General features: G+C 39.4%; 1 protein-coding gene across 3 annotated transcripts in view; it reads right to left on the bottom strand.

Annotated features, from left to right (window-relative positions):
- Positions 1-21,747, bottom strand: part of lpp (LIM domain containing preferred translocation partner in lipoma) — a 178,549-nt gene that overhangs the window by 152,173 nt on the left and 4,629 nt on the right. For 2 of the 3 annotated variants that reach the window (XM_028587317.1, XM_028587318.1), the window contains exon 2: positions 20,864-20,934. The gene's annotated coding sequence lies outside the window, so the exon portion shown is untranslated. Of the gene's footprint in view, positions 1-18,314; positions 18,392-20,863; positions 20,935-21,747 lie in introns of those variants that run through there. The other variant, XM_028587319.1, reaches the window with a different exon arrangement.

Raw genomic sequence — 21,747 nt, 5'->3', positions numbered from 1 at the left:
GTTGATGAACAGGCTCTATTTTGGTGTCGTTTCATGCAGTCTTACACTCAAGTCTCAATTACTGAGTGAGTTTAATGTGTTTACCTCTGAAACTGTTTTACTTTTCCACTTTTAATTAGCAGTTTTAGCGTTGAGTCTTCTTTTTATTACTCTCAGCTAAATGTGGAAATGTGTGCGCTTAGTATGTTTTAAGTAAATATCTATTAAAACGTTACATCTGAAGACATAAAACTAACCTGAAGTGTAAATGTTTTATTAAACCAACTTTTTGTGACAATGTGAACAATAAAGAAACAATAAGCTGATTATTTGATCAATAGAAAATAAATTGTGGCCCTGCTTAGTGTAGATCTGGAAATAAATGAAAGTGTTAAAATATAGGAAATGCTACTATTCTCTCATATTTCCCTCGGTGATATGCAAATAGCTTTGGTTTGATCTGCTGACGTGTACCCCCCCCCTCTCCCGCCCAAAACAGAAGTGAATGGAATTTAATTTGTTGTCAAAGCATTGACAAGTGACATTCGGACACTTAACAGCAACATGCCTTTTTCAGAGACAATGTGCACTTTACTCTTTACAGAGCTTACTGTCAACATTCTACTCTAACCAAAGGTATAGAACAGTGGAAACTGTACTCCTCAGAGTTAGTACAGAGGAGACGCCACATTATGTAAAAAGAAGTTTAAATATGTCTGAAAAAATACATTAATATGAATCCAACATATTACAATAACAAAAGGGAAAAAAAATATTGAATTGACACATTGAAGATAAGCTTACTATAGCCACTATGGTAGCTATTGCGTTAAGTTTAAGGATTCATTGTGCCTTCCACATGATGTATAAATACATCTATTCATTTTTCAGCCTTCCGGCCCAGTTTAACGTGCAACTTAATTGTATACAAAATGTGTAGGGGTCCCTACTCCGTCTCTCTTTCAGCTAAGGGGTCCTTGGCCTACAAAATGTTGAAGACCCCTGCTCTAGATTGCCACCATCGAGACCAAACTTCTGCTGTTTACATATACCACTTTATAGCACATATACCAAGTATTGTGCCACAAACCCATTCAAAGTTGACTGAGAAAGCATCAGCTAGCTGGGGACCTTTTTAAGTCTTAAGGAAATATGCCTCACTTCCTGTTTGCTTGTGTTGCCATAAAGTTAAATTGAGCTTTAATTAAGACCCTTATCTACCCAAAGTAGATTTACTAAGTGCTAATATTATTTTTCAGCCACTCCATGCCTTGCACATGCATTTACACCTACTCCCTCCTGGTATCTTCCTAATGCAAACAACAGTCTATTATCACCGTACCCAGATCCTACTTGCCAACACATATTTCAAGGTCCTCTCCCGGCGCCCTCCTGTTTGTATGAACTCCCGTAATATGAAAGGCTCTAAAACATTATTATGAATAATCATCACACACGGATCCATACGTTTTGAATGTTTGTCTGACGTCAACCAAGATTATCTATGAAATAGAATCTACACACAAAATCCACACGCTACATACAATTTCAACCCATCAGTCACCGCAACCTTGCAACCAACAACCCAATTCAAGGGGCGTGTGTGAAGCTGTGGTCGGTGCAGGGCACAGGCGGACGGGCCAGCTAACTCACGTAGCTGTAGCTGTTGTCAAAAAGGGACAGCGTTACGCCTAAGATCAAAATACACCTGCAAATTTCAGCAAAGTTAGACTAAACAGTTTCCATTCATATCTGCTAGTCACCAGGATAGTGGCCGCGCCTTTTGCAAAGCCTGTACGGTTCATTTTAATGTAGGGCACGGTGTGAAGAATGACGCGAGCCAACAACAATACACATAAATCCAGAAGCAAATGCACACATATATTATTATGCTCATAAAATGATAAATGTAAATATACATCGATATGAACCACAGGGCTAAACTGCAGTGTTTCTGTGATATATAGACGTTTTGTCAAAACATAAATACAAATATTAAATCAGGTTTCTTATTTACTTAAATAAATAACATTTACTTATATAAATAACCAGAAATAAAACTAAACGTTGGCAGATTAACTGCCAAACAGCCATAATCATAGAAATCCATGGATTAAAACCAGTGATTATCTCTCCAGCTAAAAAATGAGAGAAAATGAGTTACCAAACCAAAAAATGACATATACAGTAGCATCGGTATCTGACCACATGCTTTGATGTTTTCCCCTGAGAGGGGGACTTGAAATATATCCACAGATTTGATTGATCTTAGACTTCTAGTCTCTGAGCTACAGATCCAAACACACACCAGCACATTCTGTGCCAAAACATCTGGGGACGTAGCCAGCCAAGGAGGAGGTGATCTGGACAGAAATGGTGGAAAACACAGGTCAGATGGGCTCACGTTCAACTGTTGGCAACCCAATAAATTAGAAGAAGGTAACCGTTGCTAACCGAGCCTTCAGTTAACGTTCTTTCCGTGCCTGTTAACTGTAATGTTATTTATGCACTCTAGCCCGAATAAAACCCTGTGCTGTAAACGTTTTAAACTACAATCCAGAGTTGTTTGAATGACAGGAAACTGTTCAGGTAAGATCTTAATGAAAGCAACACAGACATGTACATAGTACAAAACTGTTTGTTTAACGTTATTAAAATCCCCAAAATACGGATTTAAATACTTTAAAAACTGAACAATGATCCATAACAACCAAAATGAACAAGAACTAACTTTGGATAGCCTTAGTGTAATATGATGCAACAGGAGATAACAGGTGCACACAGGGTTGAGATTTATAATAACATGTAACTTTCTGTACGGATCATAGTTTTAAGGTTTTAAGGTTAAATTGTTAAAACAACATTTCAGCTCGGGGTAACTTTAATCATGTATTTCATCTGCTGAACCATACATTTTATTTGACAAACCAACCAGATGTAGCCAACGTTACACTTCATCTCAACTGTATCATCTTCTAGTCTGGTTTAATATGTAAATAGTTATTTCTTTCTAACCCAGCCATCATATGCCGCGCCGTCACATCCCGCACCACCACAAGTAAATTCTCAACCTGTGGGAAACACTGAAACCCAATAAATAGAACTTGTGACATTTAGTACTGCCCCAACATTAAGTGAAGCATTCAAACCTTAGTTCCTCATTCTGCACCAGGCTATTCAAACAGCATCTGTGCTGAAATCAAGTCTAATAAACTTACCAAAAAAATATAATTTACTTCACTGAATGAACCAAGTATACCTTGTTTTAATTGAGTTTTAATTCAATAGCTTGAGCCTATTTAACCATCACAGATTTTGTTTCTCACAAACACAAATAACGGGCACTATCAGAAAGAACGCGCTGGTGACATTTTTTCTAAAGGGACATATTCACTGAATTGGTACTGAAGAAAGCTAAAAAAAAAAAATGATGATTCTCAGGCATCTTTTTAATGATTTCTAAAAGGGCCTTTTCACACCTAAAAGTCCGAACCAAGGTTCATGTTTTTATTATATTGTATACATTTGATCCTGTTAGTTTTGGTTTCACACTGCAAAAGAACTATACACTAAAGAACTATACATGACATAACTACGTCCTGTCATCATCAGTGAGCCACGCCCCCGATTCTTGTAACTGATTGACGGGCTTCCCCATCCTCTCGTAGCCTCTCTCTGGTGTTGGAGTTTCTGTGTTTTTTTTCCCAGCTGACTGCTGCTCTCCCCGTGCTACCACAGCTCTCTTTGTTTCGTTGAGTTGTTGAGAAGCGAGACAAGGGAACTTTACTTGGGTTGTGAGGAGCTGTAGCATTTATTCATACATATTCAGATCTCTCTCTCTCTCTCTCTCTCTCTCTCTCTCTCTCTCTCTCTCTCTCTCTCTCTCTCTCTCTCTCTCTCTCTCTCTCTCTCTCTCTCTCTCTCTCTCTCTCTCTCTCTCTCTCTCTCTCTCTCTCTCTCTGAGCTATGCTTCTTGATGAACAGCCTGCCAGAACTTTCTGTATTTGGTCCAAAAGTCCAAACCATCCAAAAAATGCTTTCACACAAGAAAGAATGGACCATGGTTCAGTTTGATCCGGACCAAGATCACTTCTTTTCATCTGACCAAATTTCGGAGGTTTCACACGTGTAATTTTTGTTCAAATCAAACTGAAAAGTCCGAAAGTTTGGACCAAACGAGGTAGGCGTGAAAGCCCCGTAAAGCAGATTAATGGACATTTATCCATAGATAATTATATCCCTGGAAAGTGTAAGTCACATTGAATCTAAAAATATATGCGTACCATGTCTGTGTTCAGATTTTACCTAGAGAAAAGTTTTAAAAATGATGTAAATTACAGCAATCAGGCGCCGAGTGTTTTAAAGTACCTTCATTGTCTCCATGGGCTGTGTCACAGACGCTGCTGCAGCTCCAACTTCAGACGGTGTTAAAAGCTGGTGAGATCATCGGCTCAAACTAAAATAACTAACTCCTCGTTGTTTTTAGAAGACCGGCATGCGCCAGTCCCTTTCACCTCACGCAGGATCTTTATCCCACATACCTCCCTACCCTTCACAGTTATGAATTTAGCTGTACTAAAGCCACTTACAACATGTGCCCATTCTGAAAATACTAATTATTATCACTTAGTACCACAATCTAACCTGATTACTTTTCTTTTGTTGGATATGACCTTAGGCTATCTACACTACGTTTTCATTTTTAAGCGGCATTTTAGCTCCAGTAGCAGAACTAATCTCTGTTCATATTAACACGTCTAACAACTCATATCACATGGCCATTTACATACACTGGGCATGCGCATGCTGGTGTAAACAGGAAGCAGAAGAAGCTGATTGTCTGATATTACTCTGCAGTTGAAAATCATGGATGTAATAGGGCTGCACGATATAAGGAAAATATCTAATAGTGATTATTTTGACTTATATTGCAAAATGATTTAGGATATTGAGGGAATGATCATCTGTGTATCATTATTCTCATTTTCATTGAAAAATATTAAACTTTTTGTGAGGATCTGTCCCGAACAAAGATGTTTTCTATCGTCTGTAGGCTACGATTTGTAGGCGGGACGTCTCTGCACCATAATACTTAATACAGAATGATTTGACACATTTTGCCAAAACAAATATTGCACCCCCTGCGATTTGGATATTGCACTAGTCAATATTGCGATTTCGATAAAATTGCAATCAAATGTGCAGCTCAAATGTATAAGTTGAAAATACAGAAAATACTTTTGAGAAAGAACAACAATGACCAAAAGTAAGACCGGGGATTTAGTTGCATGGACCAACGACAAGGTGGAACAGTTACTGAAAGGTATGTAAGCGTTATTATTATTATTATTATTATTATTATTATTATTATTAATAATAATACCTAACAGATAAGACTGACTGACGTGCATCGTCATTGATTTCCAAAAGTCTGCGTTTGTGCCCGTCCAGACTACAAAGCAACCCTGGAGTTCTCAAACCAAAACAGGGCCGCAGTGTTTCCAAATGTCTCCATTTTAGGGTCTCGGAAACCCCAAGTAGTGTGGACGTGAGGGGTAAACATAGCAAAAGATATTCATTTTAAACCAAAACACTAGTAGTGTAGATGTAGCCTTACACAACTGCATCTAATTGACCATGCATTCCCTGCAGACAGGGCATGTACTTACTTTGGATACTTAAAGATTTGCTGACCCTCAGAAGTGCTCAGGCATATTTTTTTATACTCAAATAAAATGAACCAATTTCACTCAATGCCAAATCCATTATGATAACTTAGGTTAAACTATTTCAGCAGTGTGGACCAAGGAAAAAGAAAACTACAATGAGCTAAATACTCAAATTATCAGAGCCATTAAACATTCAGATAGAGCAATTTGCTATCAAACACAAGTGATCATCCAAGTACATTAGACCATTAACACATTTCTAAAGACCCACAATCTGTCAAAGAAATGCAATTTAGGCCCTGAAAAGGTCTTTATTTATCAGGTTGTGATGGACAGGCTCCAAAGAGACTAAAAACAAGTGGACATGCGTCACACCCTTCTTCTAACCTCCATCTTCGTCTTCATGCTTCATTCGGGATCATTCTGCTATTTTTATAGGCTTTATGTCATGTGTTTCAATACGCATAAATGATGTCTTTTTTCTATTTTTATTTTTTTTCTCACAAGAGCTGTCCGAAACATTATTCTCACACAGACCTACCAACGCTGAGGAGCTGTGGATCCATTCCCTCTGTGGACACATGCTTTCTAAGTGCTCCTACAATGGACAGCTTGATTGGGGCTTGATGTTTACAGCCTGCAAAGGTAGACCCAACCAATGAAAAATACATATCCCTGAAAACACCTTGGCCTTTTCCCTAGGCATTATGGTGTATTTATAACCACTTATTTGCAGCAAAGTGAAAGGCATGTTCAAATTAAATTAGTGCATGTAACCTTTTCTGAACTAGGTACAGTACAGTACCACTGGGCTAACAGTAATCTGCCTGAGGGGCAGACTAGAGTGCAGGAATTACCCTAGACAGGAACCAAGTGGCTCCTCGGATATATACCTGACCTGCAAAGCATTCATGAGAGCTTCACCTGGACCAAGAATACAGCCGCCTCTCACTTAGAGTTGAGCAGACTGAATGCAGCAGAGGGACTTTCAAAGCCCCAGGTTGAATTCTTGATTATACCTCTTGTAGATGGAAATACACAGTTTCATGAGGGGTAGGCTTTTTCTGAACGATCATCTTGTAATTTTCATCTCTACCACTCAAATTCAAAATACAGATCCCGTTTTAAAAATAATACCCCTTTCCAACTAGCCAAATAAAAAAACACTTACACCCACTAACATCTGGCTTTTGTCTGCAGTGAGAAATGTTACAATCAGTATTCAATCCCGGGACAAATGACTCTGCAGTAGGCGGCAGTGATGTAAACAGGACACCCAGGTGGAAATGCTAATTTTTATCTCTTGTCCAGCACAATGTTGTGACACGCTTGGGCTCCTTCCGAACTTCTGCCATCTCAGCCACAAATTCCGTCAACCTCCGCCCAAGCAGCGCTCGACCATCAAATTAGTCTGCACCGAGTTTGAAATATAGACTGAATGAGTAACAGATATTAAAAAAATTAAAAATCTGTTTTTGGAGAATTTTGGAGAATAGCAGAGTAAGTACGTAGTGTGCATGTGTGACAGTGTCTGGGGAGTATGTGGTGGAGTGAGTGAGAGAGTGAGGACGAATGCAGAGCGATCGGTCTGAGCCAAGGAGAGTTTAGAGTTTATAAGCGAAGATACCAAGTCAATGTACAGCAGCGTTTGCAGTTTTGTGCACTATATCGGAAAGCTCTTTCAGGCGCATTTGTGACAGGCATACTCGGCTACTGGCAATAGGAAAGGAGTTGCCTATTTTTAGTAGGTTTACCCAAGTTTAAAAAACCTACATACAAGCAAATTTTGGTGGGCAAGGGGTATAATGCACCTCACTTTGAGTCCTTGTATTAACCTTTCAGTCCATACATGCTGGAAATGTGCAGTGACATTTTTTTTTACCAAAATAAGCTAAAAAAAAATAAATAAAACTTCCAGTAACCAGTGCGTACTTTGGGAAGTACAATGTTATCATGACCAATAATACAGATTGCTGGAGATAAAAAAGCCCGTCATAACAAACTATAATCTTTCTTTAAACATCTACAGTATCTGAATTATTCATCTTTGCACTACCTTCCTAAAAAAAATAACTTGGTTGTGCAAATGTATGTAGTCGTTTTAAATGTATTTGAAAGGGCATTAAAGAGGTCATAAAGAGGCAGCCTCTGTGTGAGCACACAGATACAAACAGATTAAGATTTTGGTCCCAGCCAATCCATCCTCAGAGACAGCCTCTGCGTGTCTACCTCCATAATCTCAGGGTGTTTTCTGGAATTTCTCACAGTATGTCACTCCTCACATGCCCACAGGTTGCCTCCACTGAGTTTCACCTGACCTGCAAGGCCTGTGTGCTCCTGTCACCGGTTTGTGTTGCCTGCTAATTTTCCAGTTTGTTCACTGCTGCAGACTGAAAGCCTGAACAGCGACCACTATAACTATCCTCGGCATTTGAATTGACATTCGAGCACTCCTTCCTGTATGCCAGTTGCCCTAGGACCCGGTCCCAAAGTCCACCGTCACAGACCCTTTAGACTTTGAAATTAGTCACGGATAAGTCTCTGAGGGCTCGCTGCTGTCCTAGAGGGAACATGTCTTTGAGAGCTCTCTTACAGACTTTTTGAGCCAAAATGTAAACTTTCTATAGGACTGCAGTGCTTTAGACGTCATAATAGCCGCTTTCCGACCAGAGGGATTTTTGCAGTTCCTAGAAAATAATGTTCCTAGAACCCTTATTTTCTCGAGTTCCGACTGGACCAATTTGGGGACTATTAAGTTCTTCTGGCTGCGGATCCTGTAACTCTTTCAGCTCTTACTTCAGGGCAGGGTCTTTTCCCTTTTCCGCATAGGAACCCTTAGTGACCTAGCAACGTCTGAAACACAAACAGTGCATATTCTTCACTGTCTGTTACAATTGGCCTACGTATGCTAACTCATAAGACAAACATCACGCATTCAACCAGCTAATTGTTAATGCTAGTTAAACGTACCCGTCGTTTTGTTTGCCTGTTGCGCTCTGCTCTTCTATCTTCTTCCATCATATTAATTAGGATCATATTACGCTGGAGCCTTCATCTGCTGTGTTTCTCTGTTAAGTACCCCAGCCTAGTCTTTCAACGCCACCGTTCCAACTCCGTTTATTCTTTATTGTGATGCTAAAGTCAAGTGACGACGCTATAAAGACCGTTGCAGTGCTTGTGTCACTCCCTTACCCCTCCTACCAGTTCCTATGGCCACTTGGCCAGTGTGAATGCAAATTGAAAAAACTGTTTTGGGGGAGAGTAGTTAGTAGTTTAGAAGTGGACTGTTCCTATAACTACGTTCCTGTAACTACTTGGTCGGAAAGAGGCTAATAATGGCCACTGATCGTGAAGATGTTCATGGAATTGTAACGTACATTTATGCACAGTGCTGCTTAGAGGGGACATTAATCAATCAATTCAGTGAAAATATCTCTATACTTCGGAACTTGATACTCTTTTACGGGGGGGAAAAGTCATGCCCATTTTTCTGCGATTGTCAGGAAAACTGTGCTTTCTCCACCATTCAGCAAAACAAACTCATCAGTACTAGGGTTTAATATTTTTCCCGAAAATGAGATGAATCAGATCCCGGGAAATAGACAGCCCATATTCCGGGAATCCCGGGAAACGGCCGAGAAATAGCTGTTTTTTTGGTTTGTTTTTAGCCCAAGTACTGACTCTTGCGCCCAACGCAAATCTTAAATGGGTTGGTCTGAAGTAGCTAGGTGTGGTTTGGGCGTACTCCATCTCTGTCCACCTGCTCTATCAGGAGCACATTGCGCATTACTCCCGGACCAGATCCCGCCGTGGTTCAACATCACGTCTCCTTAAGTCCTCTAATATTTCCTCATTTATGTCATCAACACATCCATGATTCATGGAAATGTTGTGTAAAACACAACAAGCCACAAAGAATGCTGCGACTTTTTAAGGACTGTACTGTAAAGTGCCTCCTGATCTATCCAAACACCTGAAGCACATTTTCAGTAATATTTTCCTTTGTAATTATGTATGGTTTGCAAAAATGGGAACTGCTGCGTCCGTTTAGATGAGAGAAGTGTATGCGCGTTGTGCACACGCTACATTATGGCCAAGCATGCGCCCCTAAAATAGCATCTGAATAACGCGCTACTGACTTAGGCTAGCGCCACTGACTTTAGACTAGCGCCACTGACTTTAGACTAGCGCCACTGACTTTAGACTAGCGCCACTGACTTTAGACTAGCGCCACTGACTTTAGACTAGCGCCACTGACTTTAGACCAGCGCCACTGACTTTAGACCAGCGCCACTGACTTTAGACTAGCGCCACTGACTTTAGACTAGTACCACTGACTTTAGACTAGCGCCACTGACTTTAGACTAGCGCCACTGACTTTAGACTAGTACCACTGACTTTAGACTAGCGCCACTGACTTTAGACTAGCGCCACTGACTTTAGACCAGCGCCACTGACTTTAGACTAGGTTTTTCCTGGTCAGTGGTGGAATTGTTTTCTGAAACTGCAAAATAGCACCAAGTAACGTTTGCGCCGGAACACGCCTCCTCTTTTCGCTGAACCGCCCCCGCAAGCGCAAATACATTCCCTATTTTACCGACATGCGTCTGTGGAGGGAAAAGTCCGCTGTGCATCGGGTGCAAAATAGGAATGATACATGCGTCGGTGTACAAAGGCAATTGCGCTGAGTGCAAGATATGACCCTTAAAGTCTAAATAATAACAGCACCATAAATAAATGGCTTCCATTTAGTTTGCTCCATTTAGCATTGGCTTTTACTTTTGTTTGTTTGTTTCTATATCCTGCTTGGAATCCAATTTAGGTTAATCAGATCGAGCAACTGATTGACATCATAGGCAATTAGGGGTGACCCTGAATAGTCGAAGATTCGATATGCGGAGCCTGATTCGACCACCAATCTCACAGTCGAATCTTCGCGGGTGTTATTATGAAACGAGGATCATACCATTTTGGCAAAATGGGGGTGCTCAATGTCTAATTTCACACAGAACTACTGGTTTTGTACGGTTATATTAAGTTATATACAGCCTTTAATTATGATAATGCTGTAAAAAAAAAAAACGTGAAAAGAAAGAAAGAAGTGTTCAATAAATATTTTTTACGTGTGTGTGTGTGTAAATCCAACCACCCCTGTGAAAGATTTAAGTTTCACTTTCCCTGATCCGCGACAGACAAGGAGCATTTTGGCGGCAGGGATTAACGTTACTTAACAATGTCTGGAAAAAGAAAATCTAAAGTGTGGATGCACTTTCAAATGGTAAAAGATGATCCAAAAAAAGTAAAATGCAAGTTGTGCCAACAGCTCATGTCCTACCACTCGTCAACAACAAACATGGCTTTCCACTTAAAACGGGTACGTTTATTACCAATAAAGACGTTTCACTCTTTCATATATAATGGCGCTTTTAATTTACGAATACAAAAATCATATGTTGGGACTTAAAATGTGTTAGTCTTTTTTCTAGATCCACCCACAGTTTCAGACTGACGACAGCAGTTCATCTAGTAGTAGTAGTAGTAGTAGTAGTAGTAGTAGTAGTAATAATAATAGTAGTACCGGAGCTGCGCCAAAACTAACTCAAAGAAAGCTAGATTTGAGACCGCCATTGCCCGAGAAAAGGAAAAGAGAAATCAGTGACAAAATTGCAGAGTTTATTGCGCTCGACATGAGGCCAGTGAATGTTATGGACGGTGAAGGTTTTAAAGAATTAATGCGCACACTTGAGCCAGGATACACAGTTCCCAAAAGAGGGACGGTTATGCATGCGGCGGATGCGAAATACGCGTCCATACGCGCCTGCGGTTTACATGTTACCCTCCTGCCGACTAGTGTCGTGCCCCTCCCAACCCATTCACACACACACACACACACACACACACACACACACACATACATAGATGATTCGACTATCAGTCGAATATAGAAAGATTCGACAATTCTGATTCGAATGTGTAAATCCTTAGTCGGGGACACCCCTATAGGCAATAACATGAAATAGAAAGAATTTACGAGATGGCTCTTCCACAACAAACATCACCTGTCATCAATCCAATGCTTACGTTTAAAAAAACAAGAAAACAAATCTCCCTTTCTACAAAATCTGTGCACGGTGGCTACAGTCTGGTTGGTTATGGCAAATAAAATATTGTTAAGGTGTGGTTAGGTTAGGCAAATAAAACACTTGGTAAAAGGGCCATTTTTTTCACATCAAAGTGTGTTTATAGGTGTTGGGGAGTACTACTACATATGAGAAAACAAGTTGTATAAAGCACATTGGGTTCAGAGGGAGCTTTGTGTGAAGTCTGTAAATACCTGAAGTGATGTCCCTTGAGTCAGCATCGGTTGAGGCTTAAGACTACAAGTTTGAAATGAAAACAAGAAGTGATCTTACCAGACATCTGTAGCCCACCCCTCATCTCTGCTTGAGGCTAATGTCTCAAAGCTACATTAGCTGCTACTAGCATAACACACCCAAATCTCTGACTGAACTGTCAACGTTCGAGGTGCATTCCGGGTAATGTATGTGCAAGGTTTTCACAAGGAAAAATAATTTGTGGAAGAAAAGACGATATCTCTGGTTGTGCTACATCGATTTTGATGCGGTTATTGTTATAGGAGTGCGATGCTAGATCGGTGGAGAACTCTTTCAATGTTAGGGGAAAAAAAGGCGTTAATTTTAACATGAATTGTCAAGGTGACATATTCAAATTGCTTGTTTTGACCCACCAACAGTTCAAAACCCAAAGACATTCAAGACAAAGGAGAACGTGTTAATCGACACATTTGAAAAGATCGAACTAGAGACCTTGTGGCATTTAGCTTGAAAATGTATTTAAATGATTAATCAAATATCAAAATTGGTGCCGAGAAATTTTCTGTTGATCTATTAATTTATTCATTGACAAATTGCTTCAATTCTAATAACCATCTTATGTTGGGGACAACAAAACACGTAACGTATATTTATCTTTCAGGTGTGGAAGCCCACCAGTACATGTTTTGACTAAGCACTAAGAACCTAAAATCTCTTAAGTATCAAAGCAACAGACTTGAAGGGTTTATTCATGTCATGGTTTTGGGGTTTGAGTTCTGTTGGTTTTGAGGTTCTGTTCTTGTTTCCTGTTTATGTTGTGTATTTGTTCTGTTTTCTGTTGTAACCAGTGTTTCCTCCCTTGTCTCACCTAGCTGTAGTCCCTGTCTTGTTTTGCCTTGTGTCTGTATGTTCGGTTTCCTGTTTTATTTTGACGGTCTGGTTTTCTGTCTTGTCTTGTCTGATTTACTTCCGGTGTTTTTCCCTCCTCTGTGATTTCCCTAAAGTGGTTCACCTGTTTCCCAGCCTTAGTGTCACCTGTTGCTTGTTTTCTCGTTACCCTCGGTATTTAGTCTTTGTGTTCTCCTTGTCCAGTGTCAGATCATTTTGTGTGTTTGTGTGTGCCTGTTGTGTCTCCCAGTGTTTGCTCGTGTCTGGTTTTTTGCTCCCTGGATTTCTTTTGTTCTGTAGTCGCTGGTTTGTTTTCTGCTCTTGTTTTTTGGATTCCCTGCTTTTGTTTTCTACACTCTGATTGGTTTTTTGCCTGCTGCTTTCAGGACTCCCTTTGTTGTTTGCGCTTTGTTTTTTATGGACTAATAAACCTTCCACCTCTACGTTCTCCTGCTTGCCTGCCTGCCTCTGCATTTTGGGTCCACCATTCCCTACTCCTCCCTGCTGAACCTAACAATTCATGCTTTTTAGTAGACAGAGCTTTCCTTACTTTAAATTAACAGTCCAGGGGAGGAAAGCCTCATTTTTAACAGATATGGCCTAAATTCCAAGTACATCTATTCCTGAAAAGAGGATTCTACACCAACATGGATCAACACCAAATCAGGAGGTAAAAATCAGAAGTTAATTGGATATATTTAATCCCCTAACATTACACACAATCATAGACTGCCCTGATCTTCGGATGCATGGAGGGGTGAGTGTGAGGTTAAGTGAAGACTCAGTCCCAGGTGTAACACTGCCAGAGACAGTGACTTCAAGCCAAGAGGATGATTTGGGTCAGTAGGTAATTGCGTTGCTGGACCACTGGGGACTTGTTTGCAATTATTTCTTCCAATGAGCCACATGAAATATGCACATGTACAGTGTGTGCCAGTAGACTGATTAATGCAGCTCTGTTAACATGGCTCTTTCAAAGAGTGATAGGGTAAAATGTCTGCTACTGACACCAGCGACTCCCAGCTTCAATGACACAATAGGATTGTGGCAGAACAACAGGTGTTGTGCCTGATGTAGCACAAAATCAGAACTCTTCCTGCTCAATTAAGCACTGCTGTAACATCTCAAACACTAGCACAAAACTCTAAAATCCTACGTTATTAGCTTCTCCAAAACTGAAACCTTGACACTAAAATCAGGTTTTACCAACCACTTCCAACAGTTGTTATCTGTCAGGACTGGAGCATGCCAAGTCTACCTTCCCTTAATCAAGATCTAGAGAAATCGCTGCCAAGGTTAAGAGCTAACTTCAAAATGGTTAAAAAATTACTCCAGAAGGCATGCCAGCTTTTATTTTTAACCCCCAACACTTCTTTGGTAATGTCGGATATTCCATTATAGCTCATTTACAGTCTCAATTTTATGTCAAGAGTGCTTTGTGAACACTTGCTATGCATCGTGGAGACTTTTAAAGACTAGGGCTGGGACAATTCGTCGATGTCATCGATTACATAAATGCGTCAATACAAATAATTTGCGTCGACGAGTCACTAAATAAAATAAATAAAACTTGCGGAACTACTGGTTGGATTGATAGCTTACATCTGGCTTCAGGTTGCACTAAAAATTAATTTTACTTGAACAGTGCAGTGTTAAACAATTTTAATAAATAGAGATTTGAACCTTATTGAAATTTGTTTTGTGTAAATTGTTAATAATTGAGCAATGGGAAAATAATCGTTTGGGACAGCCCTACTAAAGACTAACGGCTACTTTCAAGAGAATACAAATGAGTCTCATATCTACCAGCTCTGGTCCAAGAGATATGGGAAGATTTAGTTTAAATTCAATTAAAGAAGCTTTGAAATTTCCAATGTTGACAATATTTACACGTTCATTAATGTGTTTCACTACATTTAAAAGTAAAACAATGTTTAAACTGTAACACTAACCATGTCCACTGACATCATTCATCCTTTCCCCATTCATATCTGATTTATGTGGTTTGCAGTGTAGATGTTTGGGCACATAAATAATGGCTCTGTGTTTTGCCAGAAATTTGACCATCTTTAGATGCTCACATCTGTCACTGCATGCCAAGTAAGTGTATCAGTCACATCATGTAAAGGGTCCAATTAGCCTCGAATTTCTGCCTAATCTGAGATTATTCAGTTAGTGGCACAGAGAAAATATCACTTTTGGCACACGATCACTCCACTGTCACTATGACAATGTTAAAGATTACTGTTCTTTCCTGGGAATGGTTGATGTTTCAACAACCAGAATGTAAAACATGATGGTGCGTCAGAAGTGCCATGAACACCTAAGGGTGTAATCCAACTTAACGCAAAGTAAAATGTTCAACAACAGGACATTTTTTTGGGACCCCAGTGTCTTTTTCAAGCACTCGGGAAATTTCTAGTTTTGTTTCTTGGCCGTGGTTTATGCCTCCCCAAAAGTCCCTGCTCCTGAGCCAGCACCATCTGATGTCCCAGACAATGAGAAAATATTAGGTATTACTTATATCAATATTTGGACTGGAGATGGGAATTTTGAGAGAGTTGTAAGGGGAGAAAGAAAAAATGGAATCTGTATTTGTCAATTGATTCAATGCAGCTATCTAGGCTACTAAAGCAAAAAAATTAAAAATACCCCAAACGTTTCAGAAGATTATCCCTACTTTGGAGACAGAGCTTTTCCTTCCAGCTTGCCTGCTCTTCATACAAATACTGTAGATACTCTAAGATCACCAAGTCTCTACATTTAGGAGCTTCCTGACTTCATCTGTTACACTGGAAATAGTCATTGCTGACTTGGCTTTTCCTAGTAATTAGAAATGAGGCCATGTACACAAGTTTAACATGTAATATGGCTGGCAATATCATCGTGGTTTTTTAATAGGGTGGAAGCAGCTTCGGCTGAACAAAGCTCACCTCATTTTGTTGTTAAAGGGTTTTCAAATTGATTTGTGATAAAAAGCTGAAATACTTTGAGTTAATAAGTCCATCATTGACTATATTTGAGGGAAACTAATTTGAATGCACCTTAATGCAGACGTTTAATGCCCATACAGGGGCTATGAAACTCTGAAAGACATTTTTTTTTTATTTCATAGTAAACCAGGACATATAAATTCGTCGACAGGATGTGGGAACTAGGCACGGGCCGGTTTGAGATTCTGACAGTATGATAACCTTCAGCAAAAATATCACGGTTTCACGGTATTGCAATTACAGCTTTAACATGTATTATTTTGAAATGTCTGGGTAAAAAACAACTTTTTTTTTTCCCATTAAACACAATATATTTTAATTCTGAACACTGCACACTGACAGGGAGTCTGTCCTTGACGACTCATAGTAGTAAAAAGCACAAAATCATAATATATAATCATTATTTGTCCCTTCAATCTAGTTCTAAAAAAGGTTCACATACCATGTCAGTGTTCAATCTGCACTCTAAAACTCTTAATGGGTGCAGAAGAAAATGCTGTTTAGAAGGCATCATTAGTTATAGAGTAATCAAGAGTTAAAGATAAAAACAGAAAGTAATCAAAGCCTTAAAGTGATTCTCCTTAATAAGAAAGATAATCTCCTCCACTTTAGCTTGATTCTCAGCTCAGTTGTATCCTCAGTGTAATTGCTCTTGTTAATCATGCCGTAATTTTTTGACGAGATCTATTTGGAGGAATCGTCTTGAAAACATACAATCTCTCCCAATCTGGGAATGCCAACATCTTGAAATTAAGGACAAGCACAAAGAAGAGGGAGACCAGATTAAGTCATTTGAAGTTTCCCCAGAGACTGATGTAACCAATGATCAGCATCTGTCTCTGCTTATTAAACTAGTAGAGCCACTGAGCTCTCAATCTCAAAACACCGTTGTTGATAGTATATTTGTTAAGAAACGGCTCACTGCAACATTCCTGATACTGTGGTAATAAATAAACTGGTATTGAACTACAATCGTTGATGAACTGCTGTTTAGCAGATATGTTTGCTATGTTCACCATCTCAGTTTAGCATGTTAGCTAATGCTAATATTTGCTAATTAGCATTAAACACAAACTACAGCTAAGACTGCTGTGAATGTTGTTAGTTTTGTGGTATTTAGTCATAAACCAAAGTATTGGACATACTGAAATGTTGATCTGATGATGGCGCTAGATGGAAAGTGAAGGGGGACATGAATGTCTGTACCAAATTCATGGCGATCCATCCAATAGTGGTCGAGACATTTTACATTTGAATCCACAAATGACTACCTGTCTACAACAGTTCAAAATAATTTGGTCATTAAGAACTTCAACATGTTCATCAGTCATTGCGGAGTAAGCATAAATATATTTACAAAAAGACATGCTATGGTTGCATGTTTGAAGTGTGTGTTGTCTTTAGTAGACTGCACTGGAGATCTGTATTTCCAGAAAGGCAACACATAAAGAAATGCATGCAAATAGCAAAGCATTTTGAAGTTTTAGTTCAGTACTATGAAAATTGTAAGGGAAAAGCATCAGGCCTTAAAGCAAAGTAAAATCATTTAGCTCTTTCCTCTACTACTACTGCCAGGCACCTGCCACTAAATGTTTGAAGTGTGAAAAGTAAGAGCCAGGAGGAAGGTCAGACTTGTTAAGGTGTAGATATCAGTTTGAGTGGATGTTTGCAAAACCAGATATCTTCAATGACCTGAGCTGCCCCCCAACTCTCTCACACTCATGCACTCATGCACACATACTCATGCACACATACTCATGCACACACACACACACACACACACACACACACACACACACACACACACACACACACACACACACACACACACACACACACACACACACACACACACACACACACACACACACACACACTCTCTGCAGGAAAACATATTGCGCTATTTAACAATTTCTCTCCAACAATGTCTATTCAATTCGGCCAGATACAACAGATGTGTGCACTTTTCACCTTCATCTCTGACCTCCTCATATTACTGAATTACTGACAGACATTTCTATACAAGGTCAGTCCCGCAGTCAGAAATGTTCTCACTGCAGTGCTGAGTTGGTCCAAACTTTTAAAAAACCTTTCTCAAAATATCTGGTGAGCTGGGGAACAGTCAATACCAAGTTCCTGTCTTTTCCATATACTTGCAGAGATGCACAGGAACATTGTGTGTCTGTATTGTGTCTGATGCAAGGAAATAGCAATGGCATCTACTTTAAACCTCTCAAACTTTCAATCAAGCAGTGACAAACAGTGGCACAAATTCCCCACAAGCAGCCTATACACGGTTTTGGACAATGCAAAAATATATATATATATATATATATATTATAATGAATGGCTATTTTGACAACAAATAACTGCATTCTCTCACTGTACATATAAATGCTACCATAGAACTAAAATATTAAAAGACAAATTAAGCATAGAATGATACTCACAGTTTCTCTCTAGATCTTTGAAGCACAGAAAACTGCTAGCTTCACTAAATGGCAGTCCCTTGGAAGGCTCCTCTCACCCCTAGAAAGCCTTATGCAGCTGAAATGACTCACATCCCCTCTTCCAACCTCTGTCAACCATCATGAGGAGGTAAACATTTCCAAATATGGAGAAAATATGAAGACAGTATTGAGGGCAATATCAGTTTGGTTTGCTTTTAACTTGGAATGCCATACTCTGTGAGCCAGAGTCACTCAGCAGAGCCAGTTCTGTGGTGCATACCTTTCACTAGGAATAATAAAGATGATTGTAGAGAACTTTTCACAATCGGTTTGGGTTCGGTCTGACCTAAGATGGGTAACATTGTGAGCCTGCCCTACAAGCTCCACTTTTAAATGGAAGATAGGCAAAATGTAGAGAAGAGAAGATCAGTTAGCTTAAAACCGTAAAAGGGAATCTCAATAAAATTGCAAAAAATGCAAGGAGAAATAGACATAATTTATTTTTTTGTTAATCAGGCGACCAGGGCCAGATTAGAAGGTAAAGGCAGCCCATTTACTGAGAAAAGCGGTCACATGGATTGTGTTCAAGTGATTAAGAAGGTATAATTAAAAGGCTGATTACTCCCCATGAGTGCTGTGGGTCAGCGGGATCACGGTAACATTAACAGCTGCTAAGAGAGAACGTTACACCTCCCTGCCTAGCATGTAACGGTGTTGAAGAGCAACTTGGCTTGAGAGTGCTCGTTTTCCTCAAACTGCACAACCTACTTCATCCAAATACCAAAGGAAAAGACTCCAATCAGAGGACTGAAATTCTTACATGTTCATAAGTTGTCTGGCACTTGAGAAAAGATGAGAAAAGCCTGTTGTGATGGAGGTGATCTGCAGGAGTAGAGTGAGGTGCTGCCATTTTTTTGGAATGGTATTTTAATTAAAGTCAAACTCTAAAAGACATAATCGTGGCATGTTTGGAAGTGTATTAGAAGAGACGGCCAAACAGGGTTACATGACAATGCGTCTGCACTGTCAATGCAGACAGAGGAGCCTTCATAATGACATCAAATAAGACTTGAATTGTCATTCTGACAATGACCTAAACCATATTCAGGGTTTTTCCTGCATACAGGAATTTTTGGCGCCCCCCAAAGAGGTTTTAGCCAACCCCAAAGGAAAATAACCAGCGCCAAAATGACAAAATTTGAAAATAAAAATAGCAATTCAAATCCTCTCTAAGTGTTTAAGAGCAATTTACCAAACAACCGTTGATTAAGCGGACCATAAACTTGAATGTTACAATTTTATTTACATTTTAGTTTATCAAATTGTCAGAAATAACACGAAAATGCATAGATTTCTGTCAAATAAAGTAACACAGACTCATTCACCAAACATTCTTAAGAACAAATTTGTTCTTAAACCCCACTTACGCAGTTTTTATGAAGATTCTGGCATTCACCAATGTTTTCTTATTTGGGATTTGTTCTTAGGTAAGAACAGAATCTACACTCACTCAAGAGCACTCTTACACACTATTGAGAGCTGACATGTTTGCGCAAAATAAGTAGTTATACCGTTTTCCTCTTTTCTAATTTAAAATGAAATATTTCTCTCCTTTATAATTTTGTAAGTAATTATTTTCATTATTTTAAATGTAATTAAATGTTGGTTTTAATAAATACACACAACACTTTCACTTCTGCTCCTTTGTAAAGCACTTTGCATTGCCATTGTGTATGAATTGTGCTAAGCCTATATACTTCATCAGTTCTGCGCCCTTCTCCAGATACAGCGTTCTCTGCATCAGTAACTGCATTCCACGCATCGGTTTGATTTGCTGCTTTGTATCCACTGCTGACTCTACTAAATATTAAATATGATGTCTCGTTTTACACTAACTTCTTTCATTAGTACCTCCACTTCAGAATTACTAAAGTTTTTCTTTCTTTTGGAGTCGAGGCCTCCACCGTCTTTACCACGTCTTTTGGACATTTCTCTAAGTGTGCACACGGCCCTGCCATCTCATGCCCATTTATGGGAATTAACGGGGCGTTTACCTATGCTAAATAGGAGCCACGGGCACGAGCTTTACATTTACGAAGACATTGGGATTCATCATTCTAACAACACACCTGCAAACAACTCTCCTGTTTAAGAACATGTCATGAATCAGACGTAGACCTTTTCTTAAGAACAAATTTAAGAACAAACTTAGGAAGATATTGGTGAATGAGGCCCATTGCCTTCACTGTACGTGGGCCGATCATGCTTACTGGCATGCGCATTTTAATCTTGGGACAGATCTCGTCACACCTCTAACTAATAGTATTTGCACTGGGGACAACAAGCATATTTAGCTTTTTTGTGTTTACCACGTAGTGTTGAGTGTAGTTTTTGAGAGTGACTGAGTTGCTAAACTATGTTCATATTTCTTCGCTTGAACCTCAACATGACCTTCCAAACACAAGTTCCAGTACCACAAAAGCAGGACAACAACATGACCAACACAGTATAGGTTATAAAAATGTACAAATGAGTAAAAGCTATCTTACCTTTTCTCCTCTCTGGATGTACAGATTCCTGGAAGGTTGTTGAAGCGATGCCCTTTACTGTATGTGGAAATCTGTTGAGATAGAGAAATAGAGACAACTCTGTGTTACTCAAGGATTACATAACGGTTATTGTGCAGGGCCACGCCAACATGGTAGGTGGGTCCTGTCAACTCACAGATCTTTTTTTCCATGAGTGTGTCGTTCATCAGTGATAAAGAGAAAGATAAGCCATAGGCAGGCTCCTATATGTCCTGCATGAACCTGATTGTTGTCCATTTCAATTTTAGTCTGTCAATTCTCACCAGGCACCTGTCACAGCCTGTTGGCAGTAATATTTCAATGCAGAGATACATTTCAGGTAAAACAATGCGGACAAGTGGCACTAGAGAGAATATGTCATCACAGTGTAACAATTATTTAGTGAAGAGGCTAATCCAATATTTTTTCATAGTAATATGTTATTCACTTAGGATATATTTAAATGTTCAACAATTACTTTAATCTGTTTAAGTTGGAGGCAAAGCCCACCCACACGTGTTGTCAATAATCCTGGCTGATTAGTCAGGTCGAAGTTGGGGGAAGCAATGCTGGGACCTACGTGATGTCACCCAACTCTATGGACTCAACAGTGTGGTTCTGGAAGTAAAAATCTTTGTGTGTGTGTGTGTGTGTGTCTTTAATGCAAAAATATTACATTTCATTTCTTTCTTTTCATCATTTAGGCATTATCACGTACCACTGGTGCTCAGGCTCATAGTTTGCGGGGGGAAAAAACAAATAATTAGCATTTCTTTTCTCTCTCATGGATTGAATACACAAGGCTTATCTTTGCAGTTGAGGGCTGCCGCTTTAACTAGCGATAGATCTATTAATGCTTTTAATTA

This window comes from Perca flavescens, chromosome 9 (genome assembly GCF_004354835.1).
Source record: "Perca flavescens isolate YP-PL-M2 chromosome 9, PFLA_1.0, whole genome shotgun sequence".
NCBI classification, from domain to species: Eukaryota; Metazoa; Chordata; class Actinopteri; order Perciformes; family Percidae; genus Perca; species Perca flavescens.
The sequence above is the reverse complement of the archived record's forward strand: the minus strand, read 5'-3'. Positions and strand labels throughout refer to the sequence as shown.